This window comes from Schistocerca nitens, chromosome 7 (genome assembly GCF_023898315.1).
Source record: "Schistocerca nitens isolate TAMUIC-IGC-003100 chromosome 7, iqSchNite1.1, whole genome shotgun sequence".
NCBI classification, from domain to species: Eukaryota; Metazoa; Arthropoda; class Insecta; order Orthoptera; family Acrididae; genus Schistocerca; species Schistocerca nitens.
Window position 1 is genome coordinate 333,894,263 of NC_064620.1, and position 24,947 is coordinate 333,919,209.

The following is a 24,947-nucleotide window of genomic DNA, read 5'->3' on the forward strand; positions in this document are numbered from 1 at the left end:
GAACGCGCCAGTGAGAGAGAATTTGGACGATGCCCGTGAGGAGGACACCTAACAACACTACAAATCAATGTCAGGTTGAAAAACTGCTTGCATAAGGACCAGAGGTGGACCAGCACGTTATCGACTTGCACAATTTTTGAAGCTCTTTCTCTTGAACAAGTCAACCAATGTTTTTGAACATGTTTGTGTGTACATGTACATCACATCTAGCGATTTCCGCCCTATTCGGACAACTGATTTCTTGGCGCATCGCTGTTTTTATTTTACAGTGTATTTTATGTTACTTTACCTATCTCGTCCTAAAGTTTTGCCGTGTAGTGTATTTTGGTTCATTAGTGTGTATCTTTAATTTCTCGTTAGTTTATGCTAAACAGTCCAAATCATATCTCGGTTTTGACCGTCCAGTTTCCGCTGCAGTTTTGACAAGAGCTAAAGTTCTTTGGTGCCGATTTTACTGCATGCTTCCACCGGTGAAGGTTGCTCTATCGTGGTTCTTCTGGAAGGTAACGAAGGTAATGGCTACATTTCACGTATGTCAGTCTGTGTCAGCTTATTGTCAGCGGGGGAAACGCTCGGTGATAGCCCGGTTGCCTTGTCCGGTGGCCTGATAGCGAAACGGCCTGGTCTAAAGTCTGTGTAGGCGGCCGACCTTGCGACGCCTATCGAGTCCTGCCGAGTGGCTCTTGTCTTGTCTTTGATGGCAACGCGCGGCGCGACAAAGTGGCTGCCTGAGACTGACGGGCGGAGACTACTCCACAAGAGGTACGCAACTGACAAAGCTCGACAATACGTTTAGTTAGGGACGAAAGACTGGACAATCAGTTGCTTTAAACTTATGCGTCTGCTTTCGAAAATTTTGATTATGTTATGGTTTTCACGACGGATAGAACATTCCATCACCTTTCGCTCGTGCATGCGCAACAGTATTATTTCTTCTTCCGATAGTTACAAATGAAAAGCACAATATTGCGTATGTCCTAGAGTAGGGGAGAAGGTTGTACCTTGGCACACATTCGATGAGACTGATATGAATTTTCGTTTTATTCTATGTGTAGTAGTACCTCATACCTGTACACTGTATTTTTTCTTCAGACGTCTTTAGTAGTCGATTTGTTACGGCACAGAGTACAAGCAATGTGATCTGTGGTGTTCAGTAGTATTGTCGTTGCCTGTGTAACATTGGAGGGTAGTGAGTGAGAGAATCTGAGTTTGGCCACGCTCCTGAGCGGTCTGGGAATGACTAATAGGACACAGAGAGGCAAACGAGAAGATACTGTTTTTTCGAAATATCTTTTTTTTAAAGGTTGATTTTATGTATGTGACGATATCTAGGTAATGTCGTCACTGCATTGCTCACTCGCGCTTAATATATGACGAGTAGGAGAAACGTAAATTTTCCATGTGGCTTTTCTTCTTTGATTCAGGTCGGTTAGTTTGATTGTTGAGGCAAGATGAAACACAATTATATGTTCATATCCTTGGACTCAGAGCTATAGATTCACCACTCCTTCACTATTCCACTAACGAATTTCATGGCAGAGTTATACTTTTTATAAGAAGTGAATTTTGTAAAGATTGTTCTGACATATAAAAGTCAATTCAATAACACAGTTTTAAAATGGTAGGTCACTTCTGTGTCATTCAGTAAGCTCCGTTTCTCCTATTGTTCCCTTACTAAAGGTGGCTTTTTCTTTTACTTTTTTTTCGCCAGCCTGTGTGGCCGAGCGGTTGTAGGCGCTACAGTCTGGACCCGCGCGACCGCTGCGGCCGCAGGTTCGAATCCTGCCTCAGGCATGGATGTGTTTGATGTCCTTACGGTTATTTAGGTTTAAGTAGTTCTAAGTTCTAGGGGACTGATGACCTCAGACGCTAAGTCCCATAGTGCTCAGAGCCATTTGAACCGTTTCTTTTATTTTTTTTCTTTACCTTTGGTCAAAGCTTAAAGTATGATAAGCTGCCTTTCTTTACGTACCATTTTAACGAGGTTTTCTTTAGCTCGTTTGCTGCTGCGCTGCATTTTAACATTCGACACTTTCGAGCAGTACTGGCATTTACGTCGCCACAAAGTATGTTAAGAAAGTTTGTTAGGGCCTGTTTAACATCACTCTTAGGACACAATGAGATTATTTAGTGTCATGCAATGCATTTCAAAATTAACATATGCATCAGTTCAGTTAAAGTTTAGTTCAGATCTCATTCCTTTTATCAGACATAATTACTAACACAGTGGAGCGTTACATGTTGCCATTTGTGTCGTTAAATGTTCGAAACTTTACATAGTCAGTTTTTGTAGGTAAATTTGCAGGGCATTTTAATGAAGCATTTTGGAAATTTATCCTTCCAAAGTTCAGTTTAATTTTATGCAGAGTTTTTACTCTGTTAGTTCTGTGTGTTATTATTGCGAGACACATAGTGTGACGTCATGCATTGTAGCACTGTTTACTGCACTGCACAATACAGAATTTCACAGGTTAGCTTCTTTATTATATGGTTTCAGGTTTTCTAATTATTTTTAACAAAAGTTAATTGGAATACAGTTACACAAGTTCAGATGAATTTGGCTGCTGTTGTCATCAGATAGCGTTTACGTAAGCACAACACTTGCATTATTCAGTTGACAGAACGTTCACAGTACAATACATACGCACACGAAAGTTAAGAATAGGAGACGAGTATACAAAACTAAACAGTTACAAATTTGACCACTTTCGCCTCTAGCCACATACGCAACAAGAGTCCGATATATTTTGTTATTCCCCTTATAAACACATCCGCTTTTTATATGCTGCAGTCTTTTTTCTAAAAAAAAAAAGGATTACCCCGGAAAATTAAGGTTTCTCCAAACTTAAAAACATGTTCCAAGGTACAACATGGTCATATACCTAGGAACAAACATTCTGTTGAAATTGAAAAGCGCTGCAATCGAGAAAATCTTGGCAGTACCGCATTTAGTCGTTTATCTGTTACATTATTACTCTATTACAGACCAGTAATCAGTAAGTCAAATCACATTAAGCAGAACTACTATCAAAAATCACTTACAGGTTAGGTACATTTTGGAACTGGAGCTACTGGAAACTCAGAAATTTCCATTTTTAAGGGAGGAAAAAATGTTAAAACATTAACGAAACTCAGTTAATTTGCTAATATTCTATGTTCCATGGTAAATGACTTCCTTCTGCTTCAAGGTAGAAGATGGTGCGCGACCGACGAAGCATGGATTTACTGTCCACATGTTATAAAACTAGTTTTAAAAAATGTGTAGAATTTCACTTACCATAAAATTCTGTAACACAAGAATTAAGCGTTCCTAGGTACACTATTCTCTAAGTACAACATTTCCCCCTATTAATTTCTGTTACTAATTAGTTTTCGGCTTACAAATCTATCGTCCGACTTTAACTATTGTCTTCAATGAAAGTGCAATATTCGTGAATAACATTAATAAAGATATTTATCAAGTGTGATATACGAACAAAGAGAATGTCATCTTTCACAGTGCAGCGGTAATGCAATTAAAATACTGAACAGTAAATAAATTTAAAGGAACGAACTACAAAACGTAAATGTTAAACTTGAAAATTAAATTAAACTAATAACATCAATAAAATACAATTGAAGAAAAAGTTGAAGAGGCATTACATTTGGAAGATGGTACTGAAACGGGTTAAAAGATATAACTGATAATTATAACAACAGAATGCATGATGTACATAGACTATCACAATAAAATACATAAAAAAGGGAAAATAGAAGAATATAATGCAACAGATAGTGTAGGAAGCATTGCAGAACTGTGAGAAAGGCGTGAAATTTAGAAGAGGGGAGTTATACATATGTGTTCGGTCATTTGATAATAAATTAGGACTATGGGTCAGATGTTTGTTGATTCTGAGGCCATCAGGTTGCGGAATAAATGCGGGTGCATTTAGTCCACAGTATTGTGTTAAGTGGTTTTAATTGATTCACCGACTCACCTTGAAAATAGCTGTAAGGCAGTCAGCCGAAATACAGTACGAAGAAGAAACAACACTGTCCCGGAAGCACACACAGAAAATGTATGGAAAATTTTAATTACATTTATACCAAATGGTTATAACTAAAGTGCAGCAACTCACAGAGGTCCAGTGTGGGTTGCAATCGTCGTATGACAGCGAAACATAGTAGACATTTTAATGCGTTAATGTGGAGTCGATTTACGCTGGAAATAAATTATTTCTAATTTTGGCTACCAGGTGCAAATCTGGCGCTGTCAGTGCAACAAAGACATATAGAAATGTTTCCATATGTAATGGACTAGGAATGGGACATGGGTAGACATTGTCAAACAAGTGAGAAAGTCATGATTTTAATTTTATTATTAATCGCACTTACACAGTTGGTTCAATATGAGCACCGCAGACGTCGATGAGATGGTATACAGCGCGAGATTTGCACCTGGTGGCCAAAATAGGAACTGATGATGGTTCTGCTTTATTACATCAGAACATCTACCAAGTTTCGTTGCCATACGATAATTACGGCCCACACTGGACCTCCTTGAGTAGCTGAACTTCTGAACTTTAATTATAATCACCTGGTAGGCAGACATCTACTTCTTTCCTTAAGGAGCTTGTGCTGGATCGCTGATAGCGACAGTCATGATTTATTTTAACACTTTTTTATCAAGTTGCTTTTTTGTCTATTTTGCAACTGATTTTAAACTAACTTCCCTATGAGCTAGAGATTTGAGACTTTCAACCTATTCCGGAAATGGACAGCAACGCAATATTAACTTGCTTTCCTGTCTGTTGTGTGATGAAGGATACTTTGTTTGCCACTATCATTTCCTTCTAAGCTAGAGACTTCAAGCGTTCAACGTAGCTCAGAACTAGACGACAATGCAATATCAGCTCGTCTTCTTGTTTGATGCGCGGCGGAGGGTAGTTTGTGTACCACTGCTGTTTTCCCCTTTTCCTGTTTCACTTGCGAAAGTTTTATGGTAAGAACAGTTGCTGGTAAATCCCTGTGTGAGCTCGAATACCTCTAATTTTTACCTCTGAGGCCTTTGTGTGAGGTAATCGTAGGAGGAAGCAATATATTGGTTGATTCAGGTGATGAGTAACCGAAATAATCCTGACATTTACAACATATCTCTTTTGAAATCTCATTAAAATGTTAGAAGTCGATTAAAAAAGTTGACACATATAGGGCTAAAAAGCAGAAAATAATTATTTAAATAAAAAGTTTTTAATAGAACACGTTCTTAAAATGGACTAAAAGGTATAAAATAATTACTCCTCGCTCCATACAGATTCCGAACCTCATACGTATAACCTGAAAATCAGTGCTTGCTAATTTTTAATATCTATGAAAATACTTGTAGAATTCATTACGAAAAACATGGGAGGCATGCAATAGATAATTGATGCATGGACAGTTCAAATACTTTCTTTTATCTATTTCATGCGCCTCCCATTTTTCGTTTTACATTCTACAAGTATTTTCATAGCTATTAAGAGTTCACAAGCACATATTTTCAAGGCTATCTGTAGGGGGTTAAGAATCGGTATGGGAATAGGAGAAATAATTTTACACTTTGTTATTCCGTTTTAGAACCTGTTATATTAAAAAGTTTTTATTTAAATAATTATTTAATATTTAAGTACGCAATTTAGTTCCCAGGTTTTTGAATAACATGACTGGTGGGAGTCCGACGAAGCACTGCTGTAGGGAGTTTTATGTGTATTAAATTTATTAAAACTGTTTCAGAATGTTGTAATTGCCGATATACGCTGCCACGGATGTGACCGGTGGACCGACAGTAACCGGCAGTTGCCCGCGAGATATCGGACAGCGCAGCGATAGTGCAGCGGCTGTCTAGGAACGCCCGACAGCGCACGCTGAGGACCGAAAATATACGATTATATTTTTATTAATACAGTGTTGTACAAAGTCTTTCCCTGTCTGGTCATATATGAGGTCTTGTATAGCTTGTACGCACCATGCCGAATTTGTTTGATAGGAACTGGGCTGAAATAAGGTTGATTAATAATAGCCAGAGTCATCATCATCATCATATTCCAACTCTAGTTTCCCGTGTACGGCTTACAAGCGCTCGCCATCTCCTTCTGTCTTCATACATCTTCTGTTCCGGGACAGCTTTCCATTTGTGTCCTTTCTTCTCCACACCTTATCTTACAGTCTCTATCCAGCGTTTTCTTGGTCTTCACCGTAGTCTCCTTCCTACGAGTTTCAGACTGAAATATCCTTTGGCAGGTTTTTGGCTGTTAATTCTCATTATGTGCCCATATCACAGAAGCCTACATTCCTAATGACACTGGTAACAAGAACCTCAATATCAGCTGCTTTTCTGTTCAGCTCATTCCTGATTTTATTCCTTCTAGTTGTTTGGTTCGTAGTTCTAATGAATCTCACTTCTGTTGCCTGAATTCTGCTGAGGTCTCTGTTTAGTAGGGTACATGTTTTTAAACCATATGTTGGGAATGGTACGAAACAGGTGTGGTACATGATCGCTTTTGCTTTTCGTGGCATTTTATCATCCCAGAGAAGATTTCTGATTTGACTGTAAAAATTGGATGCTTTCTGTGTCCTGCTGAGTATTTCCTGCTTAATGGTGTTGTCTTTCGAGATCATGCTTCCTAGGTACGTGAAACGATAACAGATCCTACTTTGACTCCTTTTAGAAATATATTTGACGTTGTTCCTTGCCTGTTGATGATCATTTCTACTGTATTTGTTTCGCCATTTTTAGGCCGAAATTTTTGAATATGTTGTTCTAATCATTAAGTTTCTTCTGTGCTTCAGCTTCTGCCTCTCCCCATACTATCAAATCATCAGCAAAAACCAGGGCATTTGATTCGCTGTCTATTTTCTTGATATCTTTTATGATGTTGTCCATTACTATTACAAACATGAATGGTGATAGAGCACTTCCTTGTTGGACACCTCTCTCTGTTGCAAACCATTCTGATCGTCCGTTGCCTATCTGGACAGAGCTGTAATACTTTTGTTATAGCATTTTGACTTTGATAGCCAAAGTATCTTTCAAAAAGAAGAATGATGTGTCGCAACTGACTTACAGCATTGTGATTAGTAGTTTCATACTTTTGTAATCTATTACTAGTGCACTTCCTGATTTGAAGTTAATATTATTCAGTTACATTCCTTACTGTGTGAGAAGAAATTTACTTGAAAGTGACAATTTATTCACTCTTTGGATGACCTTGCAGCGTAACATATCACTTTGGTGAAGTGATGTGCTGCACAAGCATTTTTGGAACCGAAGAATGATGATCGCCATTATAAAGAGTTTATTTTCGTAATGAATTATATAAGCTACTGTTCGGATGTATGTTTTATTTATGAGCATGTAGCATGAGACGTATGGACGCAGCGTATCTGCAAGCCGGGACGGCGATAAACATCATACCACGTCCTCGGTACCTGCTGGTCGAGAAGTTTATTCTGTGTCGTCTGTTCCTCCCTTCGAGATATCGTGCGAGCCGTAGAAGGAAAGGGTCTATAACGATGTCTATGACGTCACGGGGACAAGAGAAAACTTTTGATCATCTATGGATGCTTTCAATTGGAATTTGCTAATTAAGACAGACTGTTTTTGTAAAACTGTTATTGTAAAAAAGAGTACAGTACACGAAACGCTGTTAATTAGAAGCGTCCCATTTATTCGAGAGTTGGATGTTGTACTTCTGTTCTTAACTTTCAACCGTTACTGCAGCACTTCGAGAAAAGAAGTTCGATCAGAAGAACTTGGCGAGTGTGCTGAAACTGTAAGGCGAGCAATCTTGTGTAATAGATCTTAGCTCTTGATCAGACTTTATTTCGCCACTCGACATCGCGGTAAAGAACCATCGGAACGTTGCTAGTTATATATTCTCTGGAAGACGCAATTTTAGGAATCGCGGTAGTCGTGATTTCATTCTTCTCTGATATCTCGAAGTCAGATAAGATATGTCACCTTCATGACATTCATATCGCCAAAGTTGTCATTTATACTGTGGAAGAAGTAGTTGAACCAAACTTTCAACAATAATTACAGCTGAGATCTTAGAATTTTCTAACATGTTTATTATTTCTTGTTGGTGTTCTAAGTTAATAGGAGGTGAGATGTTTTTAACAGTACAAAAATGGATGAGCTGTGTTTTTTAAAAGTTGAAAGCAAGTACATTTGCACACAACCAGTCAGTAACTCTCAGAGAAACATTATTTTCTATTGTCTCTTTGATGATTCTTTGCTCGGCTTCATAACAATGCTTTTGAAGCCCTGTCGTCCTCAGTTGTGTATAATGTTACGATATCTTGATAATTACCAGACCAATCACAACTGAATAAGTCACATATTTTTCACCATACGCGTTTCGCCTTTCTTGTTTGCAAGGCATCTTCAGTAGCCTGGAATCTGTAAAAATTTTCGTTTATACTATTTGTTTTACATTTAGGATGTTGTATATATAGTCTATAAACATTTCTGGAACTTTTTTCTTTTGTATGATCTAGTAATAATTAAAGTTCTACTTACAGATTTCGTGGATGCTTACCTACATGTGCTCTTGTTCCTCTGTTACAGCTGTTCTTCGTCTGCTTACTGCCATTTGAAATTTTGCTTCCACAGCACCAGGAATTGAATTCCGTTTATTAAGATTATCTGGGAAACTCTATTGATGTGTGTCTGGTCGTTTATCACATGTTTGTTCTCAGCAGTGTCTTTCTGGACGTAGTAGTTTTGCAGCACTGCTATAAGGCATTTGTTGTGGTTGTTCATCCTGATTATTTTCATGTCTTGTTCAGGGTTTGTAGGATGGCGGCTGTTGTGTTTTAAGAGCTTTGCATATACGGAATGGTTTGTTTCATACTTTCAACTCCTAAAGTGTACTATGTACAGTGTTTTAAAATTCTTGCATCTCATACCTGAATAAACTGCATCACATCTTTGACATTCAAGTTTGTATATTTCTGATACTGGAATTTGTCCCTCTTGATTATTCGTTGGGTTAAGTTTGTTTGGAGGGTTTTCACAGTTTTATACGTATTTGGAGGCCCTTTTTCTCTAGCATGATTGCCACTCTGTGTGCTAATTTATGTGTGTAAGTAAAAGTATACCATGCCCTTGTTTTCTATGTAGTGGTGTTATTGTTTATGTGTACTGTTCGTGGGTTTGCTGCTTGCGAGTTTTCCTGCATTCTGTATATACTGGATGTGCCGTGTTAGTTTCGTATTTATTTTTGATTTTTTGACTGAGTCTGCGTACTACGAGTGTTCCTAGTTATTTGTTTGGTTTTACTCATTCCTTTTTCGAAGTTTCTCTTGCACAGTTGTAAGTAGGCTGTTTAGGTTTTTTTTATTGGTAACGCCACCTCTGTATGAAAATCACTGGCTGTGCTGTGTGCAGTCTGTGGCTGCTTTGCATTGTTGTAATACTCGCCATTGTAGTGTTGGGCAGCTGGCTGTGAACAGCGCGTGGCGTTGCGCAGTTGGAGGTGAGCCGCCAGCAGTGGTGGATGTGGGGAGAGAAATGGCGGAGTTTTGTAATTTGTCATGAACTGCTATATATATTATGACTATTAAGGTAAATACATTGTTTGTTCTCTATTAATATCTTTCATTTGCTAACTATCCCTATCAGTAGTTAGTGCCTTCCGTAGTTTGAATCTTTTATTTAGCTGGCAGTAGTGGCGCTCGCTGTATTGCAGTAGTTCGAGTAATGAAGATTTTTGTGAGGTAAGTGATTTGTGAAACGTATAGGTTAATATTAGACAGGGCCATTCTTTTTTAGGGAATTTTGAAAGTCAGATTGCGTTGCGCTAAAAATATTGTGTTTCAGCTTAAGCACAGTCGTTTATAATTGTTCAAAGGGGAAGTTTCACAGTGAATACTGTTTATTCTATATAACATGTGTCTTACTGCCACAAGCTTCTTGTTGTTCCGATTCTTAGATATGGAATGTATTATTGTGTCTGTGGCTGTTGGCTTTCTGAAAACGTTAAAGGAATATTCGTCATTTTCTGTTACTATTATGTCTAGAAAATTTACTTGATCTTTCTCTCCAAGTTTGAACTTATATTCTGATATGCTTTCTGGATTTCGGAGTGGAGTTGATCTACTTTATGTTGCTCATCTAACAAACAAAAACGTCATCCACATATTTCTACTAATATATGATTTTAAATGTTTCATCAGTGAATAACTTTTCATTTATCTGATTTTCTAAATGACTGATAAAATTTTTTTAATGGAGTTCATGATATTGGGAATACCCTAGGTAGCCCATCGCTTTGCAGACAACGTCTATCCGCAAAGGAGAAGTATGTAAATGACAAACTAGTAGTACGCAGACTCAGTCAAAAAATCAAAACACAAATATAAGACAAACACAACATACTCAACATATCCAGAATGGAGGAAGACCCACAAGCCACAAATCCAGAAACACACACAACACACATACGCATTAACAATACTACACAGAAAAGAAGCAAATGGCACACTATTACTTGCATAAATTAGCGAACAGAGTTACAAGAAGATTAGAGAAATATGGTCTCTAAATAGCATATAAACCTGCAAACCCTCTGAACAAACTTAAGCCAACCAACAACCAAGTGGTACAATTTCCAGGGATCAGTAATATTCAAAAGTGAGTGTCAAAGTTGTGACGCAGTATACTTATGCATGACTTGCAGGAATTTTAAAACCCACTACAAAGAACACATTAGATGTTAGAAGTATAAAAAAAATTATTCCAGATTTCCAGAGCACATAAAACACTACAACCATCAGCTTACAAACATGGAACTAGATATGAAAACAGTCAGCATGAACAACCACAACAAATGCTTTGTAGCAACGCAGGAAAGCTACCACATCCAGAAAGCCATTGCTGAGAACAAACATTTGATAAACGACCAGATACACTATATTTAATAAAAGAAATCAAAAGATATAAAAAATCAAAAAATCCATTTGTACATGCCGTCATATTAAAACAAATACATATTATCACATCCACAAATGCGCCTACAGACACACACACACACACACACACACACACACACACACACACACACACACACACGGACCACTAATATTGAAAGGGTACAGTACCGCCCAACATTGAAAATAGGTACGAAATTCTTGTCAGAACAACACATTTTTTGTGTAAAAGTAACTCAATTTCAATTAATACAGCGAAGCCGGATACCAGTGTGGGAAAGAATGACAATTTATTTATTTAATTGATCACATGTGCACTCCCTCAAAATAAATCCCTACATCCAGTTTGGTGAGATCTGTGAAATGAATGAATGTATGGTCGTCTGCTAACCACAGATAGTGAATCGGAATATACGATCATCTTTGAGTCGATCCTTTGCCTACCTTTGGTGAGACCAAAGAGATGGAAGTTACCAGAGCTTGGAGCGTCTGAAATGTGGCTGACCAATAAGGTAGCAAGGTGCTTCTCCCACTTCGACAGAGGTGCGAGAGAACCGGAATACGGCCATGTTTTCGGCACTCTGGTGCTGGACCTTCTGCTGTAAAGACCTGTTTTTTTGTTGTGCTCCGTAATGAAAGTGTGGAGGCATGGTATGGATGTGGAATATTTAAGAGTAGTTAGAACTAATCATTTCTCTTTCCCAGGAACTTTTGTGGGGAAAATTACAAAGTGAGGCAGGTAATTTTAAGGGGATTGCAGTAAACCAACGGTCACAATGAGCCCACGTGTAGTTATAAGTTGAGATACTAGCGTGTGTACAATAAGCTGAAATATTTAAGAATTAATAGCGTGTGTACAATAAGCTGAAATATTTAAGAAATAGCGTGTGTATCATAAGTTGAAGTATTTAAGAAATATCATTCCGTGTGACGCTAAATTTAAACTCTGAGAGAGAATCAAGGTGAGTCGGCCGTTTTTCCAGCAACGCCACTTGGCTTGCATTGCACAGGAAGACGTGCGTTTATCTCCAGAGTTCACAGTAGGAAAGTAGAATTACAAAGTGGGGCAGTGTCGTGTGAAACTGGGATAGATATTGATTGAAGTGGGAAAGCGGAAAGTGATGATGTTGTAACAGTTCTTTGTGTTGCATTTCATATTGTTGTGTTGTATATGTCATGTAATTTGGGTATGTGTGTTTTGCATGGGGGTAGCAAGGTAGTTTCGAAAGATTTGTGGGTATGCCTGTTCCTTCTGTATCGCTCGATCTGGAGGAAAGTTTCGTGAGGATGATTGTGAGAGGCGAAGTGTGAGGTATAATAAAAGATCCACCATCCGATCCAGGGAGTGCACTGTTGCGGTAAATAGATTACGAGACCATAGTATAGAGATTCACTAACGTAAAGCCATGCCCACTGGGCGGAATTTCTCATGTGATTTTGTTGTAGGTTGTAGAATTTGTGTGTTTAGGAATAAATCAGATAGTGAATAGAAAGAGATTGGTGGCCTTTTTCATTAAATTGTATGTTGTCGTAATATCCCGAATTTATATAAAAGCCGGTAAATCAAAGACAAAAAGTAAATGTGGTATTGCCAACGCGTAGTGTGCAGTCAGAGTTCTATAAATCACTGATAGTCAGATGCGTGTTTCCGTTGCGTGTTATTCACACAGGAGGATAATTTGTAACTAAATAGTAAGATACGAGATTTCATGTTACTCGATAAATTAAGGAAGAATCCACTCGCTTGGCAAACCACTCATCTTGCAGGCCTGACTGCTTGATGCCACAGTATGAGAAAGGCAAGTGGGTGCCTCTTATAATCACAAAAACACATACTGTAGTTGGCAATAATATTCGACTGTTGGCAACACCACGCGAAATATAAAATCAGAACGAGAGTTCAGTTCCTAGTGCGTGTAAACGCTAATTCAGATGGCACTTAGCAGACGATGAACAACTGTAACAAAGGAACAAGACCACACGAAGATCAGCGTCCACGAAACACATAAGTAAAACTTTAAATTATTAATCGTAGAAATACAAAAAGTGCCAAGACTGATTATGACCTCTATATACAACGCCACAAATGCATAATAAATAGAATAAACAAAAATATGTACATATTACAGGCCGTCCAAGATGCCTTGCAAATAATAAAGGCGAAACGCGTATGCCAAAATAATTGTGTTTTATTCAGTTGTGATTAGACGGTCCCAAAGTAATAATTATAAGCATATCGTAAAGCAATAATTCAGCCTCCTGGTTCAATTAAAATGTTAACGTAAGGCTAGAACAGTAGCGGCCCAATGATCGAACCCTGTGGGAAGGCAATTGGAATTTCTACCCATACAGATGGTGTGCCAGTCCTCTTTGTATTACTCGAACAGCTTACGGAAACTTTAGGCATTCAGTTTCTTAAATAAAAACTAAACCAAGCACATGCTAAACTATGTATTCCATAAATACTTAGCTTTCCTAGTAAGTTACAGAAGATCACAAATGGTGATAGTTTGTAATGTGCTCAGTAAACGTATAATTAGCAGTTTCAGCAGAGTGGCCTGTTTGAAATCCAAACTGTGACTGGCAAAGTATCCCATTTCCACACAGGTCAATGACGACTTGACTGACCTTAAAATTTCAGAAATATGCGGAAGGACTGAAAATAGGTGTAGTTATTGGCATCTGTATAATGATTCTTGTATGAAGGCCAAGGGGACTCGACGATAACAGATTAGTCAAGAGAAGCTAAAGCCGTGAATTTGTTGGAAAAAAAAATGGCTCTGAGCACTATGGGACTTAACAGCTAAGGTCATCAGTCCCCTAGAACTTAGAACTACTTAAACCTAACTAACCTAAGGACATCACACACATCCATGCCCGAGGCAGGATTCGAACCTGCGACCGTAGCGGTCGCGCGGTTCCAGACTGAAGCGCCTAGAAACGCTCGGCCACACCAGCCGGCGAATTTGTTGGAGGCAGGATCTGGATCACGTGATAAAAGAGAACAACATCCTTCGGAATTCATATTTATTTGGACAAAAGCGTCTGTTTTCAAGACTGAATGTTTCCTTAAGTCTGGAATTTCTCTGTTCACATTGTCGGCTGATATTTAGCCATGCGGGTTAAATGACGGAAGCAATTAAAATTATCAGCTCTCGGCCGCGGGCCATTACACAATTAACGCAGTTGTAAACACGTTAACTAAAACTGCCCGCTTTCAGTGTAAGAGACCACGCACTCATTCAATCAGCGCTACGCAGGCACAACAACACATTAATTACGTCTGGCAAACACGACGCCAGACATCCGAAAAGACGTCAATACAGTATCGCAGCTTTTGCTCACGTAACGTTTATTGCCTGTTTTGTCTAGCGAACGTTTTGCTTTAGTAGTGGTCTCAATTCCTTTTTGTTCTACGTCGCCTCCTCGTCCTTAATAATAAGTGCAAAATTGTCTAAAATTTACCTTCTCATGTTATTTTTACCGTATAATCAGGGCCATATTTAGGATATGCGATGCAAATCTGTGGATCTGTGATGTGAAAGTGCCCCCCCCCCACCTCACCACCACCAGTAAAAAATTGTGAAAACTGAAACGAAAAAGTATCTTATTTAGCAATTTTCGCCTTAAAAGCCTCTTAAGTAGCATTTAAGGCTATTTAACTATATCAGATTTTACCCACACAATTTATGATTATATGCTGGATGTGCAAACACGGCCAATACAGGGATCTGTAAATAAAAATGATTGGTATGATTATATGTATCGGCGAGATAAAGAAAAAGGAAGGACTGGTATCATCAATATATTCCCAACTGTTTATTAACATCACTATAAACAACTGTTTCTTTTTTTTAATTAAAGACTGAGATTCATTTTCCTGAAAAAATCAGTATTTAAGGAATAAAAATATTGTGTTGTAACTGTAAGCATATAAGTCTGAACGGTTGCGTAAAAATAATGTAACAAAAGGGAAGTATCATCCAAGCAAATGCAACCTATATTTAATTCAAATACGATGCTTTGCCAAACAAACATCCTTCAAATGAAAATTTTTAGTGGTCTTATTATACAATTGGTTTGCGCCTACACATCATACTAATGAAGCTACATATAATATCTTTACAAGTTAAGAGAGCATGCTGAAAAGTAAAGTCTCTGATTATTTTATGTGAAAATTCTTACACTTTTTTAAACACTGCATACGTTATTAAGGATCTACACATTTATTCTTCATGTCTCGTTATCTATCCCTCAACATACATACTCCGCCGACGAACACATTTCTCCGAACGAGAGACCAGCCACCGTGGAATATTTTGCGGTGTTGACGGAGCCACGACCTTAACTCTGCTTGCGGCATTATATCACTATCAAAGTGAAGCCCTCGAAAGTGCTTTTTAAGTTTCGGAAATAGATGAAAATCTGATGGGGCCAAGTGGGGTCTATGTGGAGGATGATCGATGACAGTGAATCCAAGGAGTCGGATCGTTGTAGATGTCGCAGTACTCGTGTGTGGTCTGACATTGTCATGCTGAAGCAAAAGGGCTCTACGTGTAGGCGAACTCTTCGCATTCGAGACTCGATTACAGCACGCTGTTTCTCAAGCACCAACATAATTAACGTTAAACGCTACCATGTTACTCGCTGCAATTCGGAGCCCTCTAGCGGCAGATGGCTGCAAACTTGTTGGCATGCTAGATGTAGAATGTTAATAAAGTTTGTTTTATTAAAAAAAAAAAAACTTTAGGAGTATACACACAAAATATTAGAAGGCATTACTTTACAGCACGCACTCGGTGTTGGGGGCTGCCAGACAGTTTTGGAGTCTGTCTAAAATATCAGGTCTCCAAACGTTCTCAATAGTTATTCTCGGAAAGAACGAGGGGATTTTCATTTAAGTTCATAGAGCGTTTGGGCAACGGCCTTGCCGCACTGGATACACCGGTTCCCGTGAGATCACCGAATTTAAGCTCTGTCGGGCGTGGCCGGCACTTTGATGGGTGACCATCCAGCTACCTTGCGCTGTTGCCATTTTTCGGGGTGCACTCAGCCTCGTGATGCCAATTGAGGAGCTTCTCGACCGGATAGTAGCGGCTCCGGTCAAAGAAAACCATCATAACGACTGGGTGAGTGGTGTGCTGACCACACCCCCCTCCTATCCGCATGCTCACCTGAGGATGACACGGCGGTCGGATGGTCCCGGTGGGCCACTTGTGGCCTGAAGACGGAGTGCTCTTTTCATAGAGCGTTTCTGTATGTATCGAACTTGCTGGTAATAAACCTAGCAACACGCCTGTGAATTGCTTAGATGTCATCCCTTAATACTACTTAGTGGGAATTCCAAACACAAGAGAGCATTACTCAACAATGTATCGCACAAGTGTTCTGCCCACAGCCTCCTTCGCAGATGGCTTATAATTTCCTATATCTTTCCCAGGAAACGGAGGTCGAGCATTCGCCTTCCCCAATACCGACCTCATACGATCGTTCAGCTCCATATAGCTTTGCAACGATAGGCCTGACGCGACTACTAATGTTGTTTCCGAAAATTACGGGATTGTTGTTCTTACTCATTTCCATTAACTTACATTTTTATAGGCTCAGGGGAATTACAGACGTTAGCTGCCGGTAGGCATTGATCTAAATCAGTGGGGAAAGTTGGAAATTTATGCCGGAATAGGGTTCGAACCCGAGCCTCTTGCTTCCTAGGCAGATGCGCTGACTGCTGCGCCCTCCGGACACAGTAGTCATCGCAGCTTCACGAACTACCCTAGCGCGCCTCCTGACGGAGCCAAAGAACAGACAGACACCACATACATAATTAAGGCGAGGACAACTAACGATCACTTCCATGATGATGCACTCCACGCTCGAACTCGTACGGGAATCGGCGAAATGCGGCGTGTAATGAAGATAACGGACAGGGGCACTACATCTGTTGTGTGTGGATAAACTGAGAATTTGGGTCTGACAGGAGGCGTGCTAGGATATTCCGAGAAGTTGCGATGACCACTGTGTCCGGCTGGCGCAGCGGTCAGAGAATTTGCGTAATAAGCAGGAAACCAGGGTTCGATTCCCGATCTGGCACTAATTCTCAACGTTTCCCCATTGATTTAAACCAATGCCCACTGGCAGCTTAAGTCATTAATTCCTTTGTGTTTTGATTCGTAGCAGCTGCAGGATTAAAATGGTGTCTGTCCTTTCGGACATGTCCAAAAGAACAGACACAATGTTTCAAAAGTGATGGTCAATAATTCACACGTGGAAAGTACAGGCGAAAAGTAGCTATTAGGCTCCCGTTTAGCGCGTCGTCTATCTGCGATGGCTAAATGTACCAGTCAGCAGCGTTATTCATTGAATATCTGGGCAGGATTGCTCGGAGACCGCATAATTGGACCACACTTCCTACCATAGAGACTAACTGTACAGCAGTACCTGCGGATACCAAGGGCTGTACTTCCAGATGTACGTGATGATGTCCCACTGAACCAACGCCTGAACATGTGGTTCATGCGCGACGTTTCTCCAGCACATTTTCATTTAAGAGTGCGGCGTCTTCTAACCCGGATGTATGGTCAACATTGGGTAGGTAGAGGAGGCCTGTGCTGTGGCCTCCAAGGTCTCCGGATTTAAATCCCATGGATTTCTGTGTGTGGGGTCATGTCAAAAGCCTGGTCTACGCTACCGAGGTCAACTCTCTTGAGGAATTACGCTTGTGGTTTGAAACAGTCTTCCAGCATTTATAGAGTTCCCCAGGACTGCCTGAGAGGATTCGCAACTCATTTCAAAGACGAGTTCGATGTTACAATCAGCCGCATGGACAACATTTGAATATTTTAGAGGTATCACATGTTCCTACACACTGACGAACCGCAACAGAAAATGTGTTATATCTCGACAATGGTTGATTTATGGACCCATGTTTATTGGAGCTTTTTAGCTACTTTTGGCCTGTACTTTCCATGTATGAAGTACTGAGCATCTCTTCTGAAACACCCTATCTGCCAATCATCGAACCAATTACAAATATTGGCCAAGTCAAAAAAATGGTTCAAATGGCTCTGAGCACTATGCGACGTAACTTCTGAGGTCATCAGTCGCCTAGAACTTAGAACAAATTTTTTTTTAAATCTCATTTTGTTCGTTTTCGTTCGTTGTAACTGCTCTGAGCGGACGTCGAAAGACACCAGTTTCAGTTTTGTTGTTGATCCATTAACTCAGTTTTTTTTTTATTACAGAGGGCAGCTAGCCCTCTGACCGAACACGCTGAGCTACCGTGCTGGCATATTTTTTTAAAATTTTTATTAATCTCATTTTGTTCGTTGTATCTACTCGGGGCGGACGTCGCAAGACACCCATTTCTAGTTCGTCGTTGATCCATCAACTGAGTTTCTTTATTACAGAGGTCAGCTATCCCTCTGACAGAACACGCTGAGTTACCGTGCCGGATTAAACCTAACTAATCTAAAGACAGCACACACATCCATGCCCGAGGCAGGATTCGAACCTGCGACCGTAGCGGTCGCTCAGTTCCGGACTGTAGAGCCTAGAACCGCACGGTCACACAGGCCGGCTGGCCAAGTCATCGCCGTCCTCCAGTCACTCAAGTACAACACCTTCCTGTACACAGAACATCATCAGCAAAGAGCCACAGATTGCTGCCCACCCTGTGCGTTAGATCTTTTATGTGTATTGAGAATAATAGTGGTCCTGTCACACTGACGATAAGCTTGTCTCTGACGAACAGTCGCCATCAGGGCAACGTGTAGGGTTCTTTAACTTGAGGAGTTTTCGAGCCACTCACATATTTGGGGATCTGTTCCGTATGTTTGTACCTTCGTTAACAATCTGTTGTGAGGCACCGAGTCTAATGGTCTTCGGAAAGTACGAATATGGAGTCTGCTTGTTGCCGTTCATCCATAATTCGTAGGATATCAGGTGAGAAAAGGGCAAGCTGAGTTTTGCAACAGCGATGCTGTCTAAATCCCTGCTGATTTGTGGACAGAAGCTTTTCCGTTTCAGGCAACTTTATTATATTCGATATGAGAATATGTTAAAGAATTCTGCAGCGAGGATAGGTCTGTTGGACTATTTTTCGGATCCGCTTCTTTTACTCTTTTTACATACAGGAGTTACCAACGGTCTTTTCCATTCTCTTGTAACTTAGCACTGGGCGAGATATTCGCGATATATGCAGACTAAGTAAACGGCCAGTGGCGTAGAGTACACATTTTAAAATCGAACTGGAATTCCATCCACACCTGGCGACTTGTTTGGTTTCAACTCTTTCAGTTGTTTCTCTACGCCAGGGATGCCTAAAGTCCTCCACACGAGGATCTGTCCGATGGGCAAACGATGGTATTTTTGTACAGTTTTCCCGCCTGAACGATTTCTTAAAAGTGAAATTTACAACTTCAGCTTTCCTTTTGGTTTCTTTCACCGTACACCAGACCGCTCAACGAGTTACTGGATAGAAGTCCTCGAGTCACTTACGGATTATACACTCCTGGAAATTGAAATAAGAACACCGTGAATTCATTGTCCCAGGAAGGGGAAACTTTATTGACACATTCCTGGGGTCAGATACATCACATGATCACACTGACAGAACCACAGGCACACAGACACAGGCAACAGAGCATGCACAATGTCGGCACTAGTACAGTGTATATCCACCTTTCGCAGCAATGCAGGCTGCTATTCTCCCATGGAGACGATCGTAGAGATGCTGGATGTAGTCCTGTGGAACGGCTTGCCATGCCATTTCCACCTGGCGCCTCAGTTGGACCAGCGTTCGTGCTGGACGTGCAGACCGCGTGAGACGACGCTTCATCCAGTCCCAAACATGCTCAATGGGGGACAGATCCGGAGATCTTGCTGGCCAGGGTAGTTGACTTACACCTTCTAGAGCACGTTGGGTGGCACGGGATACATGCGGACGTGCATTGTCCTGTTGGAACAGCAAGTTCCCTTGCCGGTCTAGGAATGGTAGAACGATGGGTTCGATGACGGTTTGGATGTACCGTGCACTATTCAGTGTCCCCTCGACGATCAGCAGTGGTGTACGGCCAGTGTAGGAGATCGCTCCCCACACCATGATGCCGGGTGTTGGCCCTGTGTGCCTCGGTCGTATGCAGTCCTGATTGTGGCGCTCACCTGCACGGCGCCAAACACGCATACGACCATCATTGGCACCAAGGCAGAAGCGACTCTCATCGCTGAAGACGACACGTCTCCATTCGTCCCTCCATTCACGCCTGTCGCGACACCACTGGAGGCGGGCTGCACGATGTTGGGGCGTGAGCGGAAGACGGCCTACCGGTGTGCGGGACCATAGCCCAGCTTCATGGAGACGGTTGCGAATGGTCCTCGCCGATACCCCAGGAGCAACAGTGTCCCTAATTTGCTGGGAAGTGGCGGTGCGGTCCCCTACGGCACTGCGTAGGATCCTACGGTCTTGGCGTGCATCCGTGCGTCGCTGCGGTCCGGTCCCAGGTCGACGGGCACGTGCACCTTCCGCCGACCACTGGCGACAACATCGATGTACTGTGGAGACCTCACGCCCCACGTGTTGAGCAATTCGGCGGTACGTCCACCCGGCCTCCCGCATGCCCATTATACGCCCTCGCTCAAAGTCCGTCAACTGCACATACGGTTCACGTCCACGCTGTCGCGGCATGCTACCAGTGTTAAAGACTGCGATGGAGCTCCGTATGCCACGGCAAACTGGCTGATACTGACGGCGGCGGTGCACAAATGCTGCGCAGCTAGCGCCATTCGACGGCCAACACCGCGGTTCCTGGTGTGTCCGCTGTGCCGTGCGTGTGCTCATTGCTTGTACAGCCCTCTCGCAGTGTCCGGAGCAAGTATGGTGGGTCTGACACACCGGTGTCAATGTGTTCTTTTTTCCATTTCCAGGTGTGTATATTGCACCAGAATTTTCTCGGAGTCTTGGCAAAATCTTCTGCGAATTTATGACTGCGGTAACTGTTATATGATTTGCGCATCTACCTTTCCACAGACGCACACATCTCTAACTTTTGCCTGTCATCATTTACGTGTTCTCTTTTGAACAGAGGATGCAAACTTGATGTATGGGAAGTGATGTTAATAATGTGTAGAATAAGGTGTCTTCGGTCACAAAATACTGTGTGATTTGTTTGTTTCATAGTCGCGAGGAAGCAAAAAAAAAAAAAAAAAAAAAAAAAAAAAAAAAAAAAAAAACGCGACGGACTTCCCAACGCGACTGCTGAAAGCTAAGAAGCTGAACGAAATTGTCACTCAACCGAGTCACTGAAGCCTTTCTCTGTGCATAGTATTGTTGTTGTTGTTGTGGTCTTCAGTCCTGAGACTGGTTTGATGCAGCTCTCCATGCTACTCTATCCTGTGCAAGTTTCTTCATCTCCCAGTACCTACTGCAACCTACATCCTTCTGAATCTGCTTAGTGTATTGATCTCTTGGTCTCCCTCTACGATTTTTACCCTCCACACTGCCCTCCAATGCTAAATTTGTGATCCCTTGATGCCTCAAAACATGTCCTACCAACCGATCCCTTCTTCTAGTCAAGTTGTGCCACAAACTTCTCTTCTCCCCCATCCTATTCAATACCTCCACATTAGTTACGTGATCTACCCACCTTATCTTCAGCATTCTTCTGTAGCACCACATTTCGAAAGCTTCTATTCTCTTCTTGTCCAAACTGGTTATCGTCCATGTTTCACTTCCATACATGGCTACACTCCATACAAATACTTTCAGAAACGACTTCCTGACACTTAAATCTATACTCGATGTTAACAAATTTCTCTTCTTCAGAAACGCTTTCCTTGCCATTGCCAGTCTACATTTTATATCCTCTCTACTTCGACCATCATCAGTTATTTTACTCCCTAAATAGCAAAACTCCTTTACTACTTTAAGTATCTCATTTCCTAATCTAATCCCCTCAGCATCACCCGATTTAATTTGACTACATTCCATTATCCTCGTTTTGCATTTGTTGATGTTCATCTTATATCCTCCTTTTAAGACACTGTCCATTCCGTTCAACTGCTATTCCAAGTCCTTTGCTGTCTCTGACAGAATTACAATGTCATCGGCGAACCTCAAAGTATTTACATCTTCTCCATGAATTTTAATACCTACTCCGAATTTTTCTTTTGTTTCCTTTACTGCTTGCTCAATATACAGATTGAATAACATCGGGGAGAGGCTACAACCCTGTCTCACTCCCTTCCCAACCACTGCTTCCCTTTCATGTCCCTCGACTCTTATAACTGCCATCTGGTTTCTGTACAAATTGTAAATAGCTTTTCGCTCCCTGTATTTTACCCCTGCCACCTTCAGAATTTGAAAGAGAGTATTCCAGTTAACGTTGTCAAAAGCTTTCTCTAAGTCTACAAATGCTAGAAACGTAGGTTTGCCTTTTCTTAATTTTTCTTCTAAGATAAGTCTTAAGGTTAGTATTGCCTCACGTGTTCCAAAATTTCTACGGAATCCAAACTGATCTTCCCCGAGGTCCGCTTCTACCAGTTTTTCCATTCGTCTGCAAAGAATTCGCGTTAGTATTTTGCAGCTGTGACTTATTAAACTGATAGTACGGTAATTTTCACATCTGTCAACACCTGCTTTCTTTGGGATTGGAATTATTACATTCTTCTTGAAGTCTGTGGGTATTTCGCCTGTCACATACATCTTGCTCACCAGATGGTAGAGTTTTGTCATGACTGGCTCTCCCAAGGCCATCAGTAGTTCTAATGGAATGTTGTCTACTCCCGGGGCCTTGTTTCGACTCAGGTCTTTCAGTGCTCTGTCAAACTCTTCACGCAGTATCTTATCTCCCATTTCATCTTCATCTACATTCTCTTCCATTTCCATAATAGTCCTCAAGTACATCGCCCTTGTATAAACCCTCTATATACTCATTCCACCTTTCTGCCTTCCCCCCTCCCCTTTAGTATTAAAAATATGAAATTATGTTGTTGTTACTGAAATGAAAAATGTGCTGCTTGTAAGATGAAGTCAGTTTATGTTACTATCCAGCCACGAACACTGCATGTCAATGTGAATGTACGTTATAACTGGCCATCTGTAATAGGGTGCAACTATAGTGAAATGAAATATCAAGCCGGATTTGATACTGGAAATGTGTACCCTTGAGTTGTGAATTTTATTTTCAAAGTATGTGTTTACTTTGAAGAAAGTATTAACCCACCCAGCTGAAACGAGGATTTAATCTGAAGGATTGAGTGATATTTCGCTCTCAGGAAATTACTACGATGTGTCATAACTTTGAAAAGTACTGTTTACCAAAACTGAAAATTTATGTTAGACATTGATCTTTGTGAAGTGAGAATTTTCTGACTGAGAGTTACAGTCAAATAAAATATTGTCGTAATCACGAGAGAATACTCTTTAAATAATTTAACATTACGTGAAGACAGAGACAGGACTGTGTTGGTTGCACTCATGGAGGTAAAGATGGTTGCGCTCTTTACTGGTCTGGTATAGAGTATGTGATCTTAAGCAACCATAACAACGGAAGAAAGTCTGAATGTAGATTACGAAAATTTTTACGAGATGGACATAAGTATTGCTCATTAATAATATTAGAAGAGTTTGTATCTCTGATTCGTAGAGGTTAGGATTTGAACGAAAATTTCTCTGGAAAGGTGACAGATACTGCGTCCACGAGTAGACAGTGTAAATAATCTACTACTAGTTAACGTTTTACTATTATCTCTCGAAGACATAATTGACACAGAACGAAGGTGAGAGATTAGTTGAGCTGAATGAATACAAATATTCTTGAATAATTCGATCAGCGCAATTGTATGTGTTCATTAACGTATTACCGTATGTGTATTATTTCCGTGACCAAACCTGGTGCGGACGCTTATCGTACACTGTGTCACTGAGACGTAGTCTGCGATAACGCCCCAAAGTCTTTCAATTAGAAGCCATTTCGGCCACCTGCTTATCATTTCAGCGTATGGCATCCGATTTTCCCCAGACAGTCAACCATTCAAGTAATAACAGGGCCAAACGTTGCTTAACTTTGGTGATCGGACGGGAATCGATGCTTCCGAAGTGGCAATACTGTTGGGGATAGTGTCGTTGAACTCTGGGAAGGCATTTTGGTGATCGAATGCAAACTGATGCTTCCTATGTGGCAAGACTGTTGGGGATAGTGTCGTTGAACTCTGGGAACGAGTTCTGGTGATCGGATGCAAACTGATGCTTCCGACATGGCAAGGCTGAGATTTTCACTCTGCAGCGGAGTGTGCGCTGATATGAAACTTCCTGGCAGATTAAAACTGTGTGCCGGACCGAGACTCGAACTCGGAAACATACCCCAGGCTGTGGCTAAGCCATGTCTCCGCAATATCCTTTCTTTCAGGAGTGCTTGTTCTGCAAGGTTCGCAGGAGAGCTTCTGTAAAGTTTGGAAGGTAGGAGGTGAGGTACTGGCGGAAGTAAAGCTGTGAGGACGGGACGTGAGTCGTGCTTGGGTAGCTCAGTTGGTAGAGCACTTGGCCGCGAAAGCCAAAGGTCCCGAGTTCGAGTCTCGGTCCGGCACACAGTTTTAATCTGCCAGGAAGTTTCATATCAGCGCACACTCCGCTGCAGAGTGAAAATCTTATTCTGGAGAATCAGGTAATTATACCTCAACAGAAAACAATCTTGCAGGTGGCAAAAATGGTAGGAAAGTCAGAAATAACAGTGAAACACCTTTTGAAAGAACAGGAAATCGGTAAAAACTGGAGAAAAAGTTAAAACTCCTAGAATACAATGGCGTTTCTTGAAAAGTGGTTTCTCTAGATGACTTCGACAGAGAAATTTTTCGAGGAAATTTTTGAAGTGTTGTGAGTAGAAGTAGGAAATGCCAAAGTTGAGAAAGCTGCTTATATTTTCTGAAAAAAACGTGTGTGAAATCTTCTGGGACTTAACTGCTAAGGTCATCAGTCCCTAAGCTTACACACTACTTAACCTAAA

The 24,947-nt window shown here is 41.0% G+C and overlaps 1 non-coding gene across 1 annotated transcript; it reads left to right on the forward strand.

Annotated features, from left to right (window-relative positions):
• The first annotated feature begins 24,456 nt into the window (after nucleotides 1-24,456).
• Trnas-cga (transfer RNA serine (anticodon CGA)) lies at nucleotides 24,457-24,531 on the forward strand. The gene has a single exon. It is a non-coding gene; the product is annotated as a tRNA-Ser (tRNA).
• The last annotated feature ends 416 nt before the right edge of the window (nucleotides 24,532-24,947 follow it).